At 44.9% G+C, this 12,818-nt stretch overlaps 1 long non-coding RNA gene across 1 annotated transcript; it reads left to right on the forward strand.

The window, feature by feature from the left end:
* The first annotated feature begins 921 nt into the window (after positions 1-921).
* On the forward strand, positions 922-9,116 carry LOC144936394 (uncharacterized). The gene is made up of 3 exons (XR_013637425.1): positions 922-936; positions 2,225-2,364; positions 8,977-9,116. It is a non-coding gene; the product is annotated as an uncharacterized LOC144936394 (long non-coding RNA).
* Positions 9,117-12,818: the final 3,702 nt, after the last annotated feature.

A 12,818-nucleotide genomic window follows, 5' to 3' on the forward strand; every position in this document is an offset into this window, starting at 1 on the left:
CTGACAGTCACCCAAGGGCCCCCTTCCATGCCATACCTACTCTGGTGCCAGAGAGAGGTTCCAACACGTACAGTTCCATTCTTGTATCAGTAGCTGACGCTAAACGCCGTAGTAACTCAATATATGTCACTACACTATTGTAACAAGGTATGTAGTAGATATATATATAGTGTATCATGCATTATTGGGGGTGGAGTGACGTCACAATGAGTCACGAAACTGCGCCATTACCCTGACAACCTGAGTTCCGGTGAATGGTGTCTGAGCCGGTCCAAAGCCCTCCCCCATCACCAACCTGCTAAAACAAATTTGTTTTAATTTACCAGGTAAGGCCCAATTAGCTAAATATATATTTTTGAGAAGTGACCTGGATATCAACAATTATAACCCAATGAAGTGGCTTATCACTTGGAAATGTATAGCAGCCAAAGACTCTAAACGCATATTTATAAACGTGGAGGGGAAAAACTGGAGTACCCGGAGATAAATACATGCGTCCAGAGTTGTACACACAAGCTCCAACACATACAAGCGTCAGGGTCAGGATCAAACCCACGACCTTCTGTATACCAGGCGAGGTAGTTTACATCTTACCACTATGGCGCACTGCACTGATCGACCCTGTGACTGGCACATCATGGGTCGGCTTTCATTCGACAATGATTTTAAAAAGACCATATCACGATGTGTGGCATAGTCATGACCATAACCCTGAAAATCCCCAAGTTCCCTATGACGTGTATGCCCACCTCCTCCAACAGAGTACAAGAGCTCGCCGTGTCGGGTGTTCGGCGTGTTCCACGTGGAGGCGGTGGCAGGGATGAACTGGTTTTCGTTTGAGGACGCAGAGGCTGCGTGTGTCAGCCTGGAGGCTTCCCTGGTCACGAAGGACCAGCTGGTGAACGCAATGAAAAAAGGACACTTTGAGGCGTGCAGGTGAGACACTCTGTCCGCACGAAGCGGTCCCCAATCATGGTGAAGGGGGTCAAGCTGTCAAACACTTCCGCAATGCCAGTCGGGCTGATCGGACACAGTTTGTCATGCGAACATTTTCCCACGTCACGCTTTGAGAGCCTTCACTGCGGAGCAAGAGATTTATGTTTGTGTGTGTATGTTTAACTTTTTTCGCACAGCACGTAGCCAACCTTGCTAATTGGAGGTCCCAGGGAAGGACAACCAAGAAAACACAAAAGCAGTCATAAATACAGTTTTCAATCTCGATTTTAAAAGTTAAAAGCTCCAGTGGCTTCCTTATATATCGGAAGGAAGATTTACAACGCCACTGAAAGAGAGCGAGCAGTGTAATAAACAATTATTATTTTAAAGTTAAAATGCATTTGTGACAAAACGGTGCGAATGAGATTAAAGTAGAATCTTGTTCTAAAGCCATCCGATGCTGATACTGTGTTGTGTCTACTGAGGTTTGTTTAACTGCTCGCTATCTCCCAGTCGAGCTGTACATCTCTAGCTCTACAATGGAGGTTATCAGAAGCTGAAACAGGAGCACTACAGATTATAGATCGTGTATGGTATCCTGACAGGCATTTCAGAAGTGTCCGATAACCTGACCTCAGTCTGATTATCGCTATGAATCATGACATGGATGGTCAGAGATGGCTTGGAAAAGCCATGGATGTATTAATGTAGGTGTCATACGTGTGAAATATTATAGAGGTGAATGTTTACCTATGAAATGAATGTTGTGCGATTATCACCTCTGTTAATGATACTGGGTCATTGATGTCAATTCTATGTTATTATGCCAGAAACCAGTTTGTCCACTGGACAACGAGTCTTTTTTACGCAAAGAGTGGTGAGAGTCTGGAACAAGTTGGCTACGTGGCACGTGGTGAAAGAAGATTCCCTGGGACTCTTCAAGTGATGACTCTCTCATTTGTTATGTTCTCGTGGTGCAGTCTTGTCACATGGTACCCATGTCACCCACCTTGGAGGTGGGTGATGTTGATGACGATGATGACAATCGACTGAAGAGATCCTGACTGGGATTTGAACTTGTCACTTCATGATTATAGGGCCATTGTGCCAGCAACTGAGCAACTGAATTCCTCCAGACTGTTGTTAGTTTATGGATGTATCTCTTCATTGTTTAGTTTACCCTCTGAATAATGACTGGCAGATTCTACAACATTTAGTAAAGTGTCACATTCAAGACCAGTTCTCATTTACACAACATTAAAACCGTGTGCAACTTCTCTGTTTGCAGATATGGATGGGTCAAGGAAAAGGAGGTGTACCTGCCTCGTGTAACGATGCATAGAAGATGCGGACGCAATGTTCTGGGATTGATACAATCAGGCTTCACATCTGGAAAAAAATATGATGCTTTCTGCTTTGACCGAAATGGTAATTCACACCTAAGTTACCTCTTATCACCAACAAATGTACGTAATGCACTCTCGGTGTCACCTGATGAGATGCCAGACATTTCCATTTGGAACTCTCAAAGTAAGCGGAAAACCACTTTGGTATCAGAGAACAGTCTCCGGAAAGTTATATAACGACTTCTGTCGGCATTTCAATAAACCTCTCAGACCCATTTAGTAAATCATTGTAGATCTGCATTATTTAAATAGAAGTGAAATAACACAACTACGTGAACTCTCTCCTGAAGCTCACTCGTGGCTAGCAAACTTCGACAAAGGCATTTAGCTCTTGGGCATATTGTGAACACGAGATGATGCTATTCGATGCTCCATAGAAAGCATTGACGATAAAACCAATAACGTGTAGGCCTCAGAGGTAAAACAAACCAAATTAAGTAAATTAACTCCACACCTCTTTATTAACACCCGCACCTCCGATGAGGCGGAGTCTAAAGAGGAAGGGGCGTGTCCAAACGAGGAAGGAGTGGGGCCTACAGAGGTTAACCTGCCCTGTTGATTTAAGGTAACAGAAGTATAGAAACCAATACGTGCAGCAGGCAAGCGTAGCTCTTGTCCCGCCAATTAGCATATACAATTTCAATGTTCTGCAATGTCATATAATCACCATACATTCTGTATCTCCACATACAAATAATATATATCTTTTATGGCAACCAGCAGCATTTAGTTCAACATGCCTGACTGTACTGATGAGCCCCAGTGAGGTGAAGCTGTTCCATAGTTTGGCAGGATAGGATGAGCAACGTGGGCGTTCACAACAGATTGTGGCCAAGAGAGAGCACTCTAGACATAATTGGGTAAAGGATGTTGTGATAGATGGGGCACCTGTGCAGAATTGAGGTCAGGTTACTGAAACAGCACCAAGGGGCCTGAAGTGGCACCCAGATGCCAGTGACCAAAGGGAAGCATTGAAGCCAGAAGAGTGGGAGATTGTGAACGGATACGTTGGAAGGTGGGTGTCAATTGTGCAACAACGTTGTAACATTTGGCAGAAGAAAGCATCGGTGGAACTGGCTGCGATGACCTCATACTGTCTACCTTGAGTCTTGGCTGCTATAACTTTCCACAAGCCACCTCGTTGAGCGATCATTTGTGGCCAGGTCGCTTCTGATAAAGAGCTGTATAGCGGGTAAAATACAAAACAAACAGTTCTAGCTTTTAAAAAAATAGTTTAAGTCACATTGCATCAGTTATCTTAGGTGGTGTTACATCTTCACTTTGATCTTTTTAACTCCCGTCAGAATCAGAATTTGTTTTTCAAATTGAGATCTGTGTTATGGGTAACGTGCCATGCATTAAGGCATGGTTTTCTCATGGAGGAACATTAGGTATCATCATCTTCACCACCATCATCCATGTTCTATTAACTGCTATATGAAGGCCCCAGTATCGTCGCCGTCCCATCATGGTCCCATGTTGCTATGATACATCTTGCCCCTGCACACGAGCAAATCCCATCGTTCCATCTCCAAGTGGGTCTTCCTCTCAGGCATGTTACCTCCTTTGGCTGCAATTTCGTCAACAGTGCAGTCCTCAAAGACATCAGTTTCCCCCTCCCCGATAATGTCTGTGCACGGCTCATGCAGTGTAAATGACAACCCGTGGCAAATCAGTCAGGGGAAGTTCCGTAGAGGAATGATAACGATGCAAAAAAACAAGACGCCGTCCTAGGATGCGTGGCGTTTTGTCCGATAGCGCATCGAAACCGAGTCACGCGATGCCTCGGGTTACAAAGGACGACCACTTGTGAGAAATATCACAGTTGGCAGCAGCAGGGCTTCAGGAGGGAAGGAGGACGATTAACTCAAACAACAATAACCGCGCTTAACACGAGAATGCGGGTTCCGTGCAGTTTTAAACAATGACGCTGCATGTTTATGTATATATATTGAAATTATTTCACACCGTACATAGCCAACCGTGTTAATCAGAGGTGCGGAGGAAGGACACTTCATGAAACACAAAAAGCAGTTCTAAAGAAATTACTTTTCAATCTAGATTTCAGAGTGCATTGCTCCAGTGGCTTCCTGATATCAGAAGTAAAAGCGTTCCAAATAGCCGCAGAAGCACATCTGAAAGTGTGCAATGCAGTGGCCGTCTTTGTTAGATGGCTAAGAGCTGCTGCGAGGATGACCGTAGTTTGCGTGATGGTTTATGTTCGTTGACGGGATCAGCAAAGTGTCGTGGTTCATTTGTGGCTAGCGCTTTGCATGCTGCATATGCTCTGGTATCTCAATATAGTGTTTCACTTGAGCAGATTTACGTTGTATTTTTGTCATTTAAAGTAGTCCTTTCCTTTTTTAAATAAGTTCACCCAGGAGAAACCTCACCGAGTCTTAGGAATTGATTTGGAGGAGGATCAGGTTTTGGATGACTGCTGTTCGTGTTTGTAACAGGAGAGGAAGCCGGTGTTCTCAGAGAAAACCTCCCATACGAGAGGAGAACACTTCAAATGTATCGCATCTTGTTCATTGTTTTTTTGGTTGCTCAGATGGAAACTCCACATTCCCATGGCAGACATCAGTATAACTTAACGCAATAACTGCCGCTGAATTTACTGAACCGAGCGGTGCAGACCAAACAGGTCGCATTCATCTTGCAAACGCTTAACGGTTTACGACGGCATTGGGGAATGGAGCGAGTCAACAATCGATGAATTAACACTGATGTGGATTAGTAGCACCTCTATTGGCTGCTAGGCTGATGTGAACTCATTACATAATACATACATAAAGGAAAACATCGCTTCTTACACAATTCATTTGATTGTGTGCATTTTGAGGTTAAGAATCGCGATATCAACCCAGCGGTTGTTTGCGTCTCCACCATACCAAAACAGAACGGTGATGATGGCGACAATAGTCCTATTGTTGATTCGGCGGTGGTATAATAAGATTGAGTTGACCTCACCTCAGATGTTTATCTTGTGGCAAGGGTGCCTTCATTGTCTCTGCTGTGAGACGTGGCTGTGTCAAGGTGAAATTATTTTGTCCACTGACAAGATTGATTTGCGCTGGGAAAGGACCCATGACCCCAGCAGTACACAGTTGTGCCGCATAATGAGATAGAGCTTTCCCGTTTTGTTGATCCAAGCAAAAAATTTAAGTCGAGAGGAAATCGGATAAATAAATAAAACCCCTGTCACCCTGGTTGGCTAGAAGGGTCAATAACGAACATGTCAGAGCAATGAGTGAGCTCGGCTGAGGTCCTGCATTTCCAAAACCCGAATGAATCCAGGTACCAAATCAGAAAATATTTACTATCTCGGTCTCGCTGTGTGCAGCGTTGCACCGCTAGTCGAGTAGATAACCTTGCGTTCAATAAACCCTCGGAGCAAGGATGAACGTCCAACTCCAATCGTCATTTATTGATTGTAACAAGGTAAAACTGGTGAGAAAACACAGATACAGCATCTGTTATAATCCGGAAACACCATTGTCTTAGATAACAATAGATCCTGGACGGACCAGGCCCCTACATTACCACTGAACAACTAGACAAAAGCACAAGCCGGTGCGTTGCATACAGGCACATCGTGTATTCATCCCACTGCACCCCAAAAGTACAGCATTACACATAACACTAAACTGTGGATGAGATACTTCGTCATCTTTACTATCAGGATCGCAACATAGCCACCTGGGCACAAGTCTGACTCGACCTACTAAATCACAAGTAACATCCACAATAAGGAAAGTTGCAGGCTTCGTTACTAACTAGGCCTCGTATTTACTACAACAACTTAACGGCACCATAAAGGCATTTACATCACTAACAGGACCCTGCGGGGTGGGCTGGTAGGAACGAATAACCAAAGAATATAAACATAATGTATTATTACACTTGTTTAGCCAGGAAAGCCCCACTGAGTCTAAAGGTTTTTGTAGGGTCCTGCCAAGTGTTTGCAGTAGGGGGCGATGTTGCTACACCGAATCGGACGATACGAAGGGAGAGTGAGGCCTAGTTCTAGGCCTTAGCCCTAGCTGTAGGCGTTAGGCCGCTGTGAGTTAATTTGTAATTTAAATGTTTTAATTATTTATGTAAAAGCTTTAAATGTAAATGTTTCTATTTAAAAACATCAGGGAATGTAACATTGTAAAACATTAACTCCCTTTCACACACGCGGGGGTACGATACGAAGGGAGAGGTTGAGGCCTAGTTCTAGGCTTTAGGCCTAGCTGTAGGCTTTAGGCCGCCATGAGTTAATTTTAAAATTAAATGTTTTTATTATTTAAGTAAAAGCTTTAAATTTAAATGTTTCTATTTAAAAGCATCAGGGAATGTAACATTGTTAAACATTAACTCCCTTGCACACACGCGGGGGTACGATACAAAGGGAGAGTGCTAGGCGTAGTTCGAGGCTTTAGGCCTAGCTGTAGGCTTTAGGGCGCTGTGAGTTAAATTTTAATTTAAAAGTTTTAATTAAAAGCTATCTCAGGGAATTATAAGGGAATGTTACACTTGTTTAGCCAGGAAAGCCTCACTGAGTCTAAAGGTTTTTGTAGGGTCATGGCAAGTGTTTTCAGTAGGGAGCGATGTTGCTACACGTAATCGGACATCGGACGGACGGACGGACGATATTATTTTTTAATTTCAAAGTTTTAATTAAAAGCTATCTCAGGGAATTACAAGGGAATGTTACACGTGTTTAGCCAGGAAAGCCTCATTAATTTAAATGTTTTAATTAAAAGCTATCTGAGGGAATTATAAGGGAATGTTACACTTGTTTAGCCAGGAAAGCGTCACTGAGTCTAAAGGTTTTTGTAGGGTCATGCCAAGTGTTTGCAGTAGGGGGCGATGTTGCTACACGGACGGACGGACGGTCGGGCGGACGGACGAAATAATCTATTGGTGGCTGGTCCACTTCGTTCCTACCAGTATAATGGTCATTCCAACATTACAACAGCATTGCCAATATCATAGGAATATAAACAAACTTACAGACAATGCTCCTTAAGCTCCCACTATGGACAAGTGCGGCTGTGGTCTCACTGAGATGCGATGCGTGCCGCCATCTTGAATTATGAGTAAGATGGCCGATGCCCGCGTGGTTCACTGAAAATCTAACATCGTGACTTCCTGGTTACGTGACCAAAATTTGCATAAAAAAACAGGAACTTCCTGTGAACGTACGCTCCACATCTGCCATGAGGCTCAACAATAGACACACGTATAATACACGTCAGTGTCTCCGTGATTAAGCAAGTGGTGCTGTTCTCCACCGGTGGACCATAAGCGGTGGCATAAGAGACCCATGTTTAAATCTTGACTTAAAGCTTTAAAACTAACCTTTAAAACATCCTGCCTTGGCAGCTTTCCTACTATTTTTTTCTCTCCTGATGACGATTGCTTGTGTTGCAATCGAAACGTCATAGTTTTTTTTGTCATTTAATTTTTATTTTCTTTGAACCTATCTACGTGACTTTACCAAAAGACCCAAGAATATGGAGACCCAAGTTTGTCTTCACATAGAGTGGCATTTATTGAATTGCTTAATCCACCCTGGATTGGTGATTGCTGGAGTTGGCCCCGCATGTGGTTTCAACAGCCTTCCCTTCCAATTTAACCGCACAGCCAAACTACCCGAAGTGTGCTCCTGAGTTCGTCGGATCTCAAAGGCTACGCAGCCTTGTGCCTCGTTGGCACTGGGATAGATGACCACCGAGGCCTTCCAGGTGTTGTAGGCGTGGGGCTGGGAGGGGGCATCAGACCGCAGTGCTGACTGGCACCCAACTCAGTCGTGTAGGGTTTTCTTTGGGTACTCTGTTTCCTTCCCAAGTGCCAAACCGCCATGAATCGTAAAGTTAACACAGATGCTTTCGGGTCTAAAGTGATTTAAATTAATGTTCGGGTCACATCGCGCGAGTAAAATGTGTGTCATGAAACCCTTCTCCATGTTGTGAGATTGCTCTAAAACATACCGTGGTCCTGCTGAGATGTCAACTACATCGCCTGATATACAGGAGGTCGTGGGTTCGATCCCGACCCTGACACCTGTATATTTGGAGTTTTTATGTTCTCCCAGTGATTGCATGGATTTTTCTCAATGTGATTTGTTTTCCCCTCCACATTTAGAATTAACGTGCGTTTGGAGTATTTGGCTGCGATACATTTCCAAGTGATAAGCCATTTCATTGAGTGATCATTATTGGCCGGGTCGCTTCTGCAAAAGAGCTATACAGCTCAGTGGGCCTTACCTAGTTAAAAATAAAATAATAAAAGTTTCATATTTAAATCGTCATAAATTGGCTGCGTGTTATGAACACAATCTTACTCAAACATCAATTATGACCCTCAATAATTGTTTTGGAATGCAAGCAATTACAGAACTCTCTTAAAAAAAGAGTCTTGAGACACAGTGATACTTTTATGGATAAATATAAGGCAATGCTATTATTATTTTGATTCAAGGGATCCAATCAATGCACCATTGTTAAAATCCAATTCTCCTCGATTGTTCTCCTCCACTTGGTGTTTAAAACACACCAATGTGCGACACTTCAACTGGGAGCGGAAAGAGTAAAATAGAAGAAGCAGCAATTGTTAAAAATTACGTTCATGTGCATTGCAGAAACGAGAAAATATTCCTGCGTAAAAGACAGTAAAAAGCTCACCATTACGACGACGACAACAGCACCGACGAGAAGATCACCTACCTCCCCACCACGCACGTTTGCAGACCAGCGCACCGACAGCACGGCAACAGCAAAGCCGGAGGCCAGCACACCATCTCTGCAGCCCAGTAAGTGGGTATTGGGCAGATAATGTCACTTAGAAGGGAAGACTGCCGACCATCAAGGATAATGATGGAGTGGCAGCCTAGGAGTGTGATGCGTCCGACAGGACGTCCATTGATAAGACACAGCGATGGAACCAGCTCGTGTGCAGGTGCTATGTAGATTATTCCAGTGCCGGATTGCAAGAGATGTGGTGGATTTGGGAGGGCTTTATCCAGCAGTGGGTTAACTATGGCTGCTGCTGAAACTATGCCTGTGGAACGTCATGATACTCTGCACTCCCCTCCAAAATATACATTGCTGCTCCACCTAGTTCACCTCCTTCAGCCTTCAGTCCTCATGCCCATCGCTCTAGCACATTGGGAGTACCGCAATGGTGAGATGTTAAGAACATCGCCTCGTACACAGAAGGTTGTGGGGTGGGTCTTATCCCGACCCTGACGCCTGCACATTTGGAGTTTGCATGTTCTCCCCTTAATCGCGTGAATTTGTATGCGTGTCCTCCAGTTTTTCCCTCCACATTTATAATCAACATACGTTGAGAGTATTTGGCTGCATTACATTTGTAGTGTCGTGTTTATTCACGCGGAAACTTGATCTTTTTCTCCTATGTCACTTTATTCGCAGCATCCCACACGGATGCTCCTCACGTTCAACACCACGTACTCCTGTCGCGAACTCTTCCTCTCTTCCTCCGCTAGCCTGCTACTTCGAGCTTACTCTCTCATGCTCCGCGAGCTTGTTACTCCCCGCACTCCGAGCCGGTTATGGACTCTCTGTCTCTGTATAATGCTAACGTCTCACCCCGCTAGCCTATCACACTCAGACAAAATATTCCGCTCGCCTCTCCTCTGCTAGCCTGTCTACTCCGGCACCTCCAACCCCCCCCCCATGCCCCCAGCGCGGGATCAGCCAACACCGCTGGGGAGGACGAGGTGTGGAGCGCAAGGTCCCGGACTTGTCTTGAATTCTCTTCACTTCTTCATCTCCAACCAACTCTCTCCATTGCTTCACACGTTCCCCTTATATCCCTCTCCTCATTAAGTGCCCTCAGGTGGCCCTCATTAGGCCGTCTCTCCCCTCTATCTCTCGCCTCCATGGCGCCTACCCTGCGTTTGCCTTTGCAGCCAGCCAATCACTGCCTCTTTCCCTAATTGCTGGCGTCTCTCCGTCTGCTGTCTCCCATGCCACATGCTCGCACCTGCTCGTCCTGACCTCACTGTTTGCGACCCCGTACATGAATGCAACAGCTGTTTCCAAACCCTGTACGCATTACGCCACTACACATTTCCAAGTGATAATCAATTTCACTGAGTTATCATTTGTGGCTGTGTCGCTTCTGAAAAAGAGCTATATAGCTCAGTGGGCCTTACCTGGTAAAAAATAAATGTTTCATAGTTTAATAGTCATAAATGGGCCGCGTGTTATGAACACAATCTTACTCAAACCTCAATTATGACCCTCAATAATTGTTTTGGCCAAGCAAGTAATTACTGAACTCCCTTAAAAAAAGAGTCTTGAGGCTCAGTGAGGATTTTATGGATAAATATAAGGCGATGCTATTATCATTATTATTTTGATTCAAGGGATCCAATCAATATACCGTTGTTAAAATCCAATCCTCCTCGATTGTTCTCCTCCACTTGGTGTTTCAAACACAGCAACGTGCGGCACTTCAACTGGTAGCAGAAGGAGTAAAATAGACGTAGCAGTAATTGTTTCAAAATTACGTTTATGTGCATTGCAGATAAGACAAATAATTCCTCCGAAAATGACAGCAAAACGCTCACCATTACAATGGCGACAACAGCACCGACGAGAAGATTACCTACCTCCCCACCACGCACGTCTGCAGACTGGCGCACCGACAGCATGGCAACAGCAAAGCCGGAGGCCAGCACACCATCTCTGCAGCCCAGTAAGTGGATATTGGGCAGGGTATGTCACTTAGAAGGGAAGACTGCCGACCGTCAAGGATAATGACAGAGTTGCAGCCTAGAAGTGTGACGCATCCGACAGGATGTCCACTGATAAGACGGAGCGATGGAACCAGCTCGTGTGCAGGTGCTATGTGGATTTTTACAGTTTGGGATTGCAAGAGATGTGGTGGCTTGGGGAGGGCTTTATGGAGCAATGGGTTAACTATGGCTGCCACTGAAACTATGCCTGTGTAACGTCACGATACTCTGCAGTCCCCTCCAAAATATACATTGCTGCTCCACCTAGTTAACCTCCTTTAGCCTTTAGTCCTCATGCCCATCGCTCTAGCACACTGGGAGCACCACGGTGGTGAGATGTTAAGTATGTCTCCTGGTACGCAGGAGGTCGTGGGGTGGGTCTTATCCTGACCCTGACGCCTGCACATTTGGAGTTTGCATGTTCTCCCCTTAATCGCTGGAATTTGTATGCGGGTCCTCCAGTTTTTCCCTCCACATTTATAATCAACATACGTTTAGAGTATTTGGCTGCAATACATTTGTAGCGTCGTGTTTATTCACGCGGACAAATTCATATGTTTCTCCTATGTCACTTCATTCGCAGCATCCCACACGGATGCTCCTCACGTTCAACACCACGTACTCCTGTCGCGAACTCTTCCTCTCTTCCTCCGCTAGCCTGCTATCTCGAGCTTACTCTCTCTTGCTCCGCTAGCCTGTTACTTCCCACTTTCCCAACCTGTCACGGACTCTCTCTCTGTATACTCCGCTAGCTTCTCACCCCGCTAGCCTATCACAAACAGACTAATAAGTCCGCTAGCCTCTCCTCTGCTAGCCTGTCTACACCCGCACCTCCAACCTCGCCCGTGCCCTCAGCGGGGGATCAGCCAACACTGCTGGGGCAGACGAGGTGTGGAGGGTGAGGTGCCGGACTTGTCTTGAATTCTCTTCATTTCTTCATCTCCAACCAACTCTCTCCATTGCTTCACGCGTTCCCCTTATATCCACCTCCTCATTAAGTGCCCTCAGGTGGCCCTCATTAGGCCGTCTCTCCCCTCCTTATCGCCTCTATCTCTCACCTCCATGACGCCTACCCCGAGTTTGCCTTTGCAGCCAGCCAATCACTGCCTATTTCCCTAATTGCTGGCATCTCTCTGTCTGCTGTCTCCCAGGACACATGCTCGCACCTGCTCGTCCTCACCTGACCTCACTGTTTGCGACCCCGTACATGAATGCAACTGCTGTTTGCAAATCATGCTCGCATAACGCTACTACACATTTCCAAGTGATAAACAATTTCATTGAGCTATCATTTGTTGCCGGGTCGCTTCTGAAAAAGAGCTTTATGACTCTGTGGGCCTTACCTGGAAAAAAAGAAAAAGAAAATGTTTCATAGTTTAATCATCATAAATAGGCCGCGTGTTATGAACACAATCTTACTCAAACATCAATTATGACGAATTGTTTTGGCCAAGCAAGTAATTACAGAACTCCCTTAAAAAAGAGCATTGAGGCTCAGTGAGGATTTCATGGATAAATATAAGGCAATGCTATTATCATTATTATTTTGATTCAAGGGATCCAATCAATATACCATTGTTAAAATCCAATCCAACTCGATTGTTCTCCTCCACTTGGTGTTTCAAACACAGCAACGTGCGACACTTCAACTGGTAGCAGAAGGAGTAAAATAGACGTAGCAGTAATTGTTTCAAAATTACGTTCATGTGCATTGCAGA

The sequence above is a fragment of the Lampetra fluviatilis genome, chromosome 16 (assembly GCF_964198595.1).
Source record: "Lampetra fluviatilis chromosome 16, kcLamFluv1.1, whole genome shotgun sequence".
NCBI classification, from domain to species: Eukaryota; Metazoa; Chordata; class Hyperoartia; order Petromyzontiformes; family Petromyzontidae; genus Lampetra; species Lampetra fluviatilis.